This window comes from Oncorhynchus gorbuscha, linkage group LG04, assembly GCF_021184085.1.
Source record: "Oncorhynchus gorbuscha isolate QuinsamMale2020 ecotype Even-year linkage group LG04, OgorEven_v1.0, whole genome shotgun sequence".
Taxonomy (NCBI): domain Eukaryota; kingdom Metazoa; phylum Chordata; class Actinopteri; order Salmoniformes; family Salmonidae; genus Oncorhynchus; species Oncorhynchus gorbuscha.
Genome location: NC_060176.1, coordinates 35,819,488 through 35,833,804, shown reverse-complemented (window position 1 = coordinate 35,833,804; position 14,317 = coordinate 35,819,488).

The following is a 14,317-nucleotide window of genomic DNA, read 5'->3' as shown; positions in this document are numbered from 1 at the left end:
CCTCCAACTGCTCTTAAACGCTAGTAAAACCAAATGCATGCTATTCAACCGTTCGCTGCCTGCACCCGAACGCCTGACCAGCATCACCACCCTGGATGGTTCCGACCTTGAATATGTGGACATCTATAAGTACCTAGGTGTCTGGCTAGACTGTAAACTCTCCTTCCAGACTCATATCAAACATCTCCAATCAAAAATGAAATCAAGAGTCGGCTTTCTATTCCGCAACAAAGCCTCCTTCACTCACGCCGCCAAACTTACCCTAGTAAAACTGACTATCCTACCGATCCTCGACTTCGGCGATGTCATCTACAAAATTGCTTCCAACACTCTACTCAGCAAACTGGATGCAGTTTATCACAGTGCCATCCGTTTTGTCACTAAAGCACCTTATACCACCCACCAGTGTGACTTGTATGCTCTAGTCGGCTGGCCCTCGCTACATATTCGTCGCCAGACCCACTGGCTCCAGGTCATCTACAAGTTGATGCTAGGTAAAGCTCCGCCTTATCTCAGTTCACTGGTCACGATGGCAACACCCATCCGCAGCACGCGCTCCAGCAGGTGTATCTCCCTGATCATCCCTAAAGCCAACACCTCATTTGGCCGCCTTTCGTTCCAGTTCTCTGCTGCCTGTGACTGGAACGAATTGCAAAAATCGCTGAAGTTGGAGACTTTTATCTCCCTCACCAACTTCAAACATCTGCTATCTGAGCAGCTAACCGATCGCTGCAGCTGTACATAGTCTATCGGTAAATAGCCCACCCATGTTTACCTACCTCATCCCCATACTGTTTTTATTTCTTTACTTTTCTGCTCTTTTGCACACCAATATCTCTACCTGTACATTACATTTAAGTCATTTAGCAGACGCTCTTATCCAGAGCGACTTACAAATTGGACATCTGATCAATTATCACTCCAGTGTTAATCTGCAAAATTGTAATTATTCGCCTACCTCCTCATGCCTTTTGCACACAATGTATATAGACTCCCCTTTTTTTCTTCTGTGTTATTGACTTGTTAATTGTTTACTCCATGTGTAACTCTGTGTTGTCTGTTCACACTGCTATGCTTTATCTTGGCCAGGTCACAGTTGCAAATGAGAACTTGTTCTCAACTAGCCTACCTGGTTAAAAGGTGAAAAAAATTGATAGATAGATAGACACCAACAGAGAGAGAGAGGGAGAGAGAGACACACAGAGAGAGAGAGATACACAGTGAGAGAGACACACAGAGAGAGAGGCAGAGAGAGAGAGAGAGAGAGAGTTTTTGTTGAGTTTTTATAAAACCTTTATTTTTTACTCAAGTGTTAACATAAATAATGACACACTGCCTTTTCAGAAATGAAACAACAAATGTAATTCATAAACAAAAATAAATACATAACATATACATTCAACTTATTTCATCAGCAAAAAATAATTTCCCCTCTACAAAACAAAGCGCTCCTTCGTAGGCCCACTTCTCCTCAAATAATAGGAGATCTTTTACAGCTGAAAATAACTCAAAATCGACTTTTATTCTTGCTTTCACTAAATCCTTTAAAAACACATCTTACATCCTGCCCATATCCCGTTTCTATCTTGTTTCCTACTCAGAAGAATTGACATCTTAGCTTGTCCCAAAATAAAATTTAACATTTGACATGTTATTTTCTGTTGTTTACTATATTGAAACCCCAAAATAAAAACAGTGTTATTGAAAAACTCCCCTACAGCTTTAAACAAAGATTCCAGCATTTCCAATAGAGGTTTTATCCTCTCACACTCCATAAAACAGTGAAAAAGGGTTTCTCTTATATTACAAAAAGGACATCCATCTCTAACATCTGAGTTAATAAAAGATACAAAAGCATTAACTGCAATGATGCCATGTAAAACCCTCCATTGCATATCACCAGTACCCTTTTGTAACGGTGGCTTGTACAGTGCTCTCCATGCTGGCTTTATCTTGTCATCAATGCCCAATTTTACCCTCCATGGAGTGTCTTTTCTATTTTTCAATTTATCTTTATTCAACACCTTGACACACCCCCTATAAAAGTCCTTCCCATTCACCTCATCCAAACCCACCTCCTGCAACCCTCTCAAATGCAGCAATAACGCCTTTCTTTCTGACTCTGGGATATTTGGTGTAATCCCTAGTCTTAGAAATGAGACGTCTTCATCTTGTACCTTCTTCTTGTGGCTACTAAGCATACCCCATTTTTCCGCTGACAGAGCCTTCCTGCAGCTCCCCAGCATTTGTCCGACAATCCTTTCTGACCTCATCCCCAAATGTTCTGCCACCCGCCTTCCATCCATTAACGCGGGCCCAGCCATGGCCATTAACTGTTTTAAGGTGATGATTTTCCTCTTCACCAGAATCTTGGAAAAATGTGGAACAGCTGCAGTTGTACAATCCAGTCTTGCCCCATACACCAGAGGTTCCTCCAACAGCCAATGCACTGACTCCGCTAAAAGTTCGTCTGGACACCTTCATTATGCTCCACACTCTGAGAAGGCCTCTGTAAAACGGAGGTACTCCCTCCCTAGAAATCTGGCTACTATCAACCAGAAATAAAGCCTTCTTTAAACCTAATCCTCCAACCCGCTGTAATACAAGACCTGCCACCCCTCTCCACACCACATTTTCCGGTCCATAAAGCAACCTTTGAATAAACTGAAACCGGAAAGCAGCAGCCCTACTAGCAAGATGTACAAGACCTTGTCCCCCCTCCTCTTTTGACAAATACAAAACACTTTGTGGAACCCAGTGATATTTATCCCAAAATAAATCCACAATAATTGCCTGTATCTTAGCCAGAAGGCCAGATGGTGGTTCTAAAACTGACAACCGATGCCACAGTGCAGTAGCAATCACATTGTTAACTATAATAGTGTGCCCCCTATATGACATACGAGATAGTAACCAACGCCATCTCCTCATCCTCCCTTCCACCATTTCAACCACCCCACTCCAATTTTTTTTCCATAGTCCCCTCATCTCCTAGGTACACTCCAAGATACTTAAAACCTCCCTTACACCACTCTAGCCCCCCTGGCAAAGCCATGATCCCTCCAGACCATTCTCCAATCTGTACAGCACAACTCTTTTCCCAATTTACCTTTGCAGAGGATATTCACCTAAAACGATCAACCATTAGACTCAAGCTATCCACCTCCGCTTGATTTTTCACTAACAAAACTACATCATCAGCATAGGCTGAGAGACGAATAGGAGGAATATCCTCTGAAAAGTACACCCCTGCAATGCGACTTCTAATGCTATTTAGTAGTGGCTCTATAACAATGGCATATAACATTCCTGACAAAGAACATCCCGCCTAATACCTCTACACACTTTAAATGGAGCACTCAAACCACCGTTAACTTTCAATACACTTTCAATGTCACCATATATCACCTTTATCATGGCAATAAAACCAGAGCTGAACCCAAACGCCTCAAACGTGTGCCATAAATATTGATGTTCAACTCGGTCAAATGCCTTTTCCTGATCAATTGAAATTAGACCAGCATCCAACCCAATAACCCTAGAGACGTCCAAAAAAATCACGAATCAGAGAAATGTTATCCCCCATCTGCCTGCCAGAAACACAGTAGGACTGATCCGTATGTATGATTTGCCCCACAATATCTTATAATCAGTGCACAATAAAGCCACCGGCCTCCAGTTCTTCACCTCCCTCGGGTCACCCTTTTTGGGCAGTAGGGTGAGGACAGCCCTTCTGCAGCTTATTGGTAGTAACCCTCCGGTTAAACTATCATTAACTACTTCTAACCAATCCTCTCCCAACATAGCCCAAAAAGACTTAAAAAAGTAAACGGGAAGCCCATCAATGCCTGGTGCCCTTCCATTGTCCATGCCTTTTAATGCAGTGTATAAATCCTGCAAAGACAATGTTTGCTCAAGCTCAAACTGTGCTTCTGCAGCCACCTTTGGGAGCCCATCAAAGAACTGCTGTGTCACTGTTTTATCCTCTTTGTACTCACACTTGTAGAGCTCAACATAGAACTCTACTGCCCTCTTTCTAATTTCACTAGGGCTAGTGAGCTCTTGTCCAACAGCGGATTTGAGACAATGAATAATTTCTCTTTGTCCATTCTTTTTCTCTTAAACCAAAGAAAAATTTGGATGAGGCATCCATTTCAGATATTCCCTGAAACTTACTTCTCACCAATGCCCCCTGTGCTCTGATACCCAGCAGGTCTGCCAATGCAGCTTTTCTTCTCTTGAGGACCTGAGTATGGCCTCGATCTCCTGTGGTCTCAACCAACGTCATGAGTTCCACTATTTCAAACTCTAGGGCTTTCATTGATCTGGTGATATCCTTGGTGACATTCCTCGTGTATTGATTACAAAATTGTTGAATCTGGATTTTCCCTATATCCCACCACTGTTGAAGGGATACAAAACTGGCCTTTTGAGACCTCCACCTCTCCCAGAAAAAAAACTGAAACAGTTCCTGAAGTGAGCATCACTCAATGAACACCACCTCTGTTATCAAACAATGATCAGAAAATCCCACTGGGGTTATCACACTTGATTTACAGACCTGAGATTGATGCTCAAAAACATCAAACCTATCTAACCTGGTCATAGAGATGATGTACTCTCTCACATGCGCCCAGGTGTACTGCCTTGTTCCTCCATGTTGACTCCGCCAAATATCACACAGTTCATGTGTTACAATGAGGCGTTTTAAAAAAGTCATTGAGGCTATATGAGGTTCTTGGTGATTTCTATCTAAATCGCTAACTGTGCAGTTAAAATCCCCAGCAATAAATAAATAATCTTCTTTGTTACATTTTTCAATGGTATTTGATGTCTCTAAAAAACATACCCTCTCAACTGTCACCACTGGGGCATATACATTTATTAGACACATAGTGATGTTTTCATAACTTGCTCTAACTTTTAATAACCTCCCCTCAACTACCTCTTCAACCTCATATGACAAAGGCAAAAACCCTTTTGAGAACAAGATAACCACACCCCCACTTTTTTGTTTTTATGACTACACACCACTGTCCCCCCCCCCCCCACTCCTGTTGCCACATAACTTCATTTTCCAAATTACTATGCGTTTCTTGTAGAAAATTTATGTCACTTCCCTTTCCCCTAATTAACTCATACACCATGGCTCTTTTTTTACCATCTCTTGCCCCATTTACGTTTAAAGAAGAAATCTTAAAACTGCTCATGGATGAAAAAAATATACAGAGGAAGATACAGCCACCACATCTCTTTACAGAGTTAAAACTGCAACTGAACTCTTTCATTTTCTTTAGTATTTACATCACTTATCACTCTCGTGACCACTTTCTTGAGTCTAGCAATTTCAGGGCTTTTCAAACTTCCCCCTGTAATTTTTGACATCAGAAACTTTGCTGATTCAATAAACAATTCACGTTCAGGGAAAAAATCAGTTACATTGTAATCCTGCATATATTCCTTCCCTTTTTTCAACTGCAGAAATTGACGTATCTTCTTGATCCCATACCTCCCTTCCACCCCATTTATCTCACTATATTGTTGTGACGCGTCAGATGACTCACTCTCACTATCCTCCCCGGAAGAAAACTCCACAACTTGTTCATCTTCAACTGATTTATCAATCTCTACCTTTCTCTTAGAATTAGACCCTTCACCACCCCTTAAATTCTTCCTTTTACTCCTCGGTATTTTGAAAACATCCGCTTCTTTTTCCGTTATTTCAATCTCCTCTTAACCTCCAATTTCATTTTCCAGCACCACCTCAGCGACGGCAGTCGCAATCTCACCTACTGTTTCCCCTCCCTCTTTGTTCTGTTCTGATCTACCACAATTGCCCCCGTATCCACAATGCCTTCCACAATGCCTTCCTCTCCTACTTTTCCAACCACATCTGCTCACCTTCTCTCTTCCCCTGCACCCTTAGCATGTTCATCCCTTCACGGTGGTGCGTTAGTTGCACCAGCACTAGAGCTACTACCAGGCTCAGCGCGCTCATTCTCGGGACAACTACGTACCAAATGCCCCTCTCTTCCACAGCCAAAGCATTTCATTGATTCAGTAGACATAATCAAATCCATCAATCTTAAAACTGAACGCTAAATTCAGTTAATCTCCGTCCTTTTTTAAAATCATATGCACTTGTCTCCTATGAGACACGACATATTTCAACAACGGAGATTTGCATCCAAAAAGAACCTTCTTTATTGTAGATACGATTTGACCATGGCGAGATAACTCTCGCTCCAACACTTCATCTCTAACAAATGCCCTGACATCATTTCCCAAGAGTACTGTACCGGGCCAAACGGTAATAATCTCCTCTGGTCACTGTAGAGGGAGGAAGTCTTGATTTAAGGGGAACCTGGGGATATAAATAGTGCACATCAATACAACTGTCATTATCTGGCATTCCTGCTTTCGTGAACAGCTTTACCATACCGGCCTAAACTCCTCTACCCAGAACCGTACTAGGGTGTCGACCAAGACCTGGTCATATCCATACCACAACCCTAGATCCTCATTAATTTCTGTTTAAAGGGTTAGGCGTATCTTTATGCAATACATCCCTCTCTCCTGATTACAATCAAAAACTCTCACCTTCACTATACTCTACCTTCATCCATACTGGGTGAGTGGATTCATATAGCCCTCCCTCTCCAAATGAGCTATGACCTGTGTCCACGATCAATATGGGAACCTGCACCGATATATGCCATAATGGCTCAGAGTCCTAGACTGCCATGTAGTTAGAGACCCCATTTTGGTCTACATAAAACTCCATTGAGAGATACTTCCCAACCTCTACTCTAACTTCCTGTCTACCCAGATCTAGGGATCTTATGCTTATTTTGGAACAAAATCCTCATCGTCTAAACCATGGGTCAAATTACCACTCTCCGCATACTCAAGTAGGACGTGCTGTATCAGGAATATGTCACCCACAATAAGACCGCTCAGACGAAAACAGCTTCCATGTGAAACCCCACCCTCTCCCCGAGAACACATCACTTCGCAAGAGCCAGACACACCTTCACTTCTATGAACAAAAACAGGGATGAAAAGACCGGAAGGATTTTCTTCATTCGAGAGATGGCCCCCTGAATTCTGTTAATTCCAGTTCTCCTCTTGAACACTGTTTATTGTTCGACAGTGTCATTGTGTCTTACCCTCCCGCCGTGCGATATGAATCCGGGTAGCTCTTTCAGCTAGCTGTCACCAGGAGTCCTTGGTATAGTCCCCCCAACAAGCCTCTGGGACTGGATTGAGTGACTTCACCTGTAGTTCACCTGTAATGTATAACATCCTGGACATAAAGGCTTGGTTAACAAACATTTTCTCCTATGTTTTATCTGATTATATATTTAACTTATATGCCTATTTGTTTGCTAAAAGTGTTTCTAAAATTATTAGTTTCTTATCCAATAGGCCACTAACTTACCCACCCCCCTTTTGATACCTGGCTCTGCCCAGGTAGCAACCTTATATACCCTAAATAATAATTAGTAAATTATCCTTATTTTCTGACATTATCATGTATGTCCAATTCTCCCTTTTGTCTCCATTCAGTAACTGTTATCTACACATTCTGTATCTTTGCTCGCCCTGGCTCCACTTCTAAAACTTCTCTGCTATCCAACCTTCAAGGTCTCTGCAGTGTGGGGGAGGGCTCTTCTGTCTGCTTTTTCCCCCATCTGTCTATAGCTGTTTTTCTCATGTTTCCAAATTTGAACTACATGTCTCACTGTTTGACTATCTAAAATCATTGATTTTAGAAAAAACAAAAAACAAATGCTAACCATATTGAAATCCTTCCTACACTTTACAAGCTCTTTCCTTCAGGGATCCTCAGTATCCTATCTGACAATAACATGAATTTAATATATGTTGCATAGTGTGGAATACCTTATCTACAGTAATTTATCACCCCTATTTATTCTCAATGATAAATATAACTATTTTCTGTTGTAATATCAAATCCATAATAGCCCATTCAAAAACTTCACAGAAAATATTGTAAATCAGCTTCAGAGATTCAAACAATAATTCTAAACCCCAAACTAACACTCCATTATAACTAATTGACCTTAAAATTAGTAACCCAACTGACCACAATTCATTATACAAATGGCTCTCCCCTGGGGCTGATCAGACCCCAAAAGATAGCCACGATAAGGTCAAAAGGTCATACCACCCTTTATTAGTCATGTTTCCATACCATATTAGACATATTAAAGAACCCTTTATCCTTAAAATAAAAATAATCACCTGTGTAATTAAAACCCATAAAATAAAAACTCATAAGGTTCCATATGTGAGCGTGCCTCTTTAAAATACATTTGCACTAAAACAAATAGTTCTAACAATTGTTTTATGTGTATATATTTGCAAACCTTAACATGTTAATCCTACCCCCTACTTTTTTGAACATTCTGTTAAAAATCGCGCAACATTTCAGCGCCCTGCTACTCATGCCAGGAATATAGTATATGCATATGATTAGTATGTGTGGATAGAAAACACTCAGACGTTTATAAAACTGGTTAAATCACGGCTGTGACTATAACAGAACGTGCGTTTCATCGAAAAGCGCAGGAAAATCTGATCACTGAAAATGGAAATATATATCCATGCGCGACTTGAACCCATTGATAAAGGTGAACCACATTTAATGGGGCTGAGGTTGCAATACCTACAGCTTCCACACGCTGTCTAGAGTCTTGTCATTTGCCTAGGCTTTGTTTCTTGGTCAAACAGACGCAAGGCAACGCATTTCTTCCGGTCTCCGACCGGATATTTTGGTTGAGAATTACCCGGACATTATTTCCAGACGGACAGCTAAAGAATATACTTCGCCTCGTGATCAATTTGATCGCTTATTAACGTTTAATAATACCTAAAGTTGCATTACAAAAGTATTTCGAAGTGTTTTGTGAAAGTTTATAGTCAACTTTTTTAATAAAAAAAATGGCGTTACGTTATAAGACGCTATTTTTTTCCGTTTATCACAGTCTTCATAGATCGATATCTAGGCTATATATGGACCGATTTAATCGAAAAAAAGACCCAATAGTGATTATGGGACATCTAGGAGTGCCAACAAAGAAGATGGTCAAAGGTAATGAATGTTTTATATTTTATTTGTGCGGTTTGTGTAGCGACGACTATGCTAATTATTTTGTTTACGTCCCCTGCGGGTCTTTTGGGGTGTTACATGTTATCAGATAATAGCTTCTCATGCTTTCGCCGAAAAGCATTTAAAAATCTGACTTGTTGCCTGGATTCACAACGAGTGTAGCTTTAATTCAATACCCTGCATGTGTATTTTAATGAACGTTTGAGTTTTAACTAGTACTATTAGCATTTAGCGTAGCGCATTTGCATTTCCAGATGTCTAGATGGGACGCCTGCGTGCCAGGTAGGACCAAGAGGTTAAACCTGATAACATTATTATCCAATGTATCACTTTTTCCCTCTGCCGCAAATGTCGTACATTTCTCAGTGTAAGAAATCCGTAATTTAATCCCAGATGTCTCCCATGGCTCCTTTAATTTACTTATTTTAGATTACTTCCATCGCTCCCGGAGTAAAGAACCTACTTAAACACGCCAGAACACAATGTTTAACTAAGTTAAATCAAACCCTAAAATTGACCATAACCAGTAAACAAATAAACAAAACACTTTTACCAGCAAAAAACAAACTATACGAAAACTCACTACTATAATGCTTCAGATGGCAAACTTACTCAGAGACTCACGTTTACATCTGTTAGTTCCTCAAGAAAAAAAAAACACTTGCCCCTGTTACGGATGTCTACGTATCAGGGGAAAAGCTCGAATAACCAAATTCAACCTAGCTAATTTCCCGAAACATATGCCTTTATGTTTTTCTATAGAGGTTGCTTTTCAACATTAAATACCCTAACATTCCACACATTGGAAACAGTGCTCAAGTTCACTGGTGTTACATAAACAATCAAACCTGGAATCGACAACCATTTGGTATCCATTATCACAATGTTTTACGATTCAGACATCCAGTCTCCCGCTCCCATAGCCTAATCCAATCCAAATAAATGCCACAAATCTTATGATGCCCACCTAGCGTATCAGCTGCTAGTTTTTAGCATCTTTCCTGACTATCCTGGCGACTCTCAAATTACTTTAAAAAAATGTATTTTGTAATTTTTATCAACTTCTGAAAAGTGACTCAAAACACTAATGCACACATTTTCCTTCTAAAAGACAAACAATTTTCTCCGTTACCGCCCAGTCACAACATAATTTCCGTGGCGACCAAAAGTGCTTTGCGAGTGACGTCATCAACAAGCGCTCAACCTCGGCAATGAATTTAAATAATTGTTGTTCGATAAACCAAACCTAATTTATCACATCTGTTCAAATCTTGAATTATAATTTACAACACCAACCAATATCTCTAAATTCGCTAATTTTATCAAACATTTTGATGGACATAAATCGTAATTGTTATGCAGGTGAATGAGGACCCAAAAGCGACTTGGCGAAAACAGAGTCTTTAATCCAGTAAAGTAAATATTCAATACTCCTAGACAAATCGGAGCGGTAAATAAAGCATAAAGAACAATTCCACTCGTAATGACGAGAACAGACTGGAGACTCGATCATAAACTGCAGGTTGCCTCGGGAAGGCACTTGACCGTAGCAGACTCAGACACCTGCTCACCACGCAGCATCTGAGGGAAACACGACACGACAGGGCGATACAAAGACACAGCACGGTGAACAATATACAAGGATCCGACAGGACAGAAACGGAAAACAAGGGGAGAAATAGGGACTCTAATCAGGGGAAAAGATAGGGAACAGGTGTGGGAAGACTAAATGATTGATTAGGGGAATAGGAACAGCTGGGAGCAGGAACGGAACGATAGAGAGAAGAGAGAGAGGGAGGGAGAGAGAAAAAGGGGAACGAACCTAAAAAGACCAGCAGGGGGAAAACGAACAGAAGGAAAAGCAAAATGACAAGACAATATAAGACAAAACATGACAGTAATTGTCTTTTCGTTGTTTTTTTAAAACAGGGAAATCCCCTTAACCCAAACTTTTACTACAACAAAGAAACCTAATAATTATGATAATCCCTTCACATAATTTGTTTTAAATCTCTCGATGTTTCATGTAACTCATTCAGTCTATCTTCAAATTGTCGTCCCAAAATATTTTATACACTGCCATACACTCAAACCACTGTGATAACTGTGCACTGTCCCTTTAAGATAAGACATTTTATTTGTTCCCCGCAATGAGAACGGAAAACAGATGTTTAGAATACGTTACTTTTTGTTCAAATTCACTGGCGTTACCCTAACCAAAAATCAATACTCAGAAAAACAATCACAACTTTTTACGATTAAACTATTCGTACCTATTTCATAGTCCAAAGCGTTGCACTATATAGCCCCATTGAGTGTCTAGCAATTCCGTTGCTGGCTGTAGCATCTTTTCAGAAAACAACGCCACAAAATCTGCCTGCCTTTGTAAAATATATATTCCCTATTCAGATTGAGTTCAGTTTTAAATTCTAATCATCAGAGTAAACCCAACCAAACTTCTCAACTTACTATACCCTAACATTTAAACGTACCATGTTTTGTGCTAAATTTATCGTATGTCAGTCGATTCATAAATAGCTATAACATCCGGATAGCCCGAAATTCTATCGTATCTCTCCGTTATTCCCTACATTTAACCTTAGGTGACTTTCTCTTCTATGATACATTTATTTAAATACAACTCCCATCTCAATACATTATTCCACCAGATCATTTTGGGCAAAATAGCGTATTACATCGAAATTGTCTCGCCATTATTTTGAATGACTTCTTTTTTCAATTCTATCTAAAACACATAATAAACGTTCATTTCATATCTTTTACAAACACTGGCGACCGTATTTTTCAGGCAAAACATGCAAATAGGTGAATTACAATCTAAAATCAATTTTAGTTAACCGCCTCGGCTGGGAAACGAACCGTGGATTGCCGTTGGTGAGACTGCTGTGCTCACCACTATACTACCAACCCTGGAACTGACTGAGATTCTCCGCAAATAGACCCATATTCTCTGTTTAAATTTGTAACTCCGGCCTCTGGACAACAGAAAATAGCCCTGATTTAACGACCCAAAGTTTTCCCTCAGTTAGGATTCTCCTTAATTTCGTTGTCTTTGTATCTGACCCTTCCTTTTTTTTACCCGATTCGTCGCCTCTGACCTTCCCCTCAGTTAAATTACAACCTTGTTGACGACGTTTGCAGGAAGTGTTACACTCCCGGGCGAAATGTCCAATTTCGTTACAATGAAAACATTTTATATTTTTCTTTTGACTCACCTTATCCACTTTTCTCGACTTTATTCCCTTCCATTATACCTCCCTCGGCTTCAGCGGGATCCACATACATGGGTGGTAAATTTCACAGGTAGCTCCTGCAGCCGTATTCTTACAACCACTATTTCGTCGACTGGATTATCTCTGTATTGTTGGTATAATCAAGGAAGATATAGCTTGTTACCCTCACCTCCACCCAATTGGTTAACTTTTTCATCTGCGGGAGCGGAGGGCAGATTTGTCTTGTCAGATTTAACCTTTTTTCCTGCATGTCCAATTCTCTTTTTTGCTTCCGAAAGCCAAACTCCGGCTGTGTATAACCCCTGTTTATTCTGCTTTTTCACATTATTTCCACATTCCTCATGTATCTGTTTTATAAGTGATTCCACACAGAGGGAGAGAGAGAGAGAGAGAGGGAGAGAGACACCAGAGAGAGAGAGGGAGAGAGACACCAGAGAGAGAGACACACACACATAGAGCGAGAGATACACAGTGAGAGAGACAGAGAGAGAGAGAGACAAAGAGACACACATACAGAGAGAGAGATACACAGTGAGAGAGACACACAAAATGTTTCTGACAAATGGTTTGATAATGGATGTAAAACAATTAGAAAACACCTAAGACAAATGTCAAACAAAAAACATAAGCAGCAAAACAACCCAGAGCTAAGATATGAATACTTTGAAACTCTGAAACAGTATAAACAAACACTGAAATGCAAGAAATGGAATTATACCTACAAGACACTTGATGAAATTGAAAACGCAATTGACCGAAATCAGTTCTGGGACATGTGGAACAATTTAAGCACAACAAAGCCACAATAATTAGCCATACAAGATGTAAGAATTTGGAAAACTTATTTTGATAATCTATACAAAAACATCCCACAAAAAGACTTACAACAGAACCAATTAGAAATTAAAAATTGAACATCCTTGAATCAGTCTTTAAAAAGAACCAAAATCCATTAGATTACCCAATAACCCAACAAGAACTAAATGAAAAGCTAAAATCTATTAAATCAAAGAAGGCTTGTGATCTAGACAACATCAGAAATTAAATGCTGAAAAACAGCACACCTGAGTTGCAAAATGCTGTGCTTAAATTGTTCAACATGGTTTTAACTTCTGGCTGCTTCCCTGATGTCTGGAACCAGGGGCTCCAGACATCAGACGAATCAGACCCCAATAATTACAGGGGAATTTGCGTAAACATTAACTTGGGAAAGATTTTCTGTAGCATTTTGAATTCAAGAATTCAAACCTTTCTTCAAGAAAAAAACTAATAAGTAAATGTCAAATTGGCTTTCTCCATAAGCCATCGCACTACTGACCATATATACACCTTACACACACTAATTAATAAACACGTCCACCAAAAAAAAGAGGGCAAAATCTTTGCTTGCTTTTTTACTTTAAAAAAGCATTTGATTCGATTTGGCACGAAGGGCTATTCTACAAAATGGGCTTGGTGGTAAAGGTATATGACTTAATAAAATGTATGTACACAGAAAACAAATGTGCAATAAAAATCAAAAACCAAAGAACATAATTATTTTCACAATGTCGAGGTGTGAGACAAGGCTGCAAATTGAGTCCAAATCTTTTCAACATTTATATCAATGAATTAGCAGACATGTTGGACCAATCTCCAGCCCCAAGACTCACTATTTGACACAGAGGTGAAATACCTGCTATATGCTGATGACTTGGTACTTCTATCACCAACCAAAGGTCTTCAACAGAACATTAATATTCTGGAGCAATATTGCCATAATCGGGCCCTGGCAGTAAATTTCCAAAAAACTAAAATCATGATTCCCCCCCCAAAAACGTGTCAGAAACACAAATATAATTTCACCCTGAACAACACCTTAATAGTGCTTCAATAGGATTGAAACCTAATGTGTCGTGGAGGGGGTGGGGCACGTATTGGCAAAGGG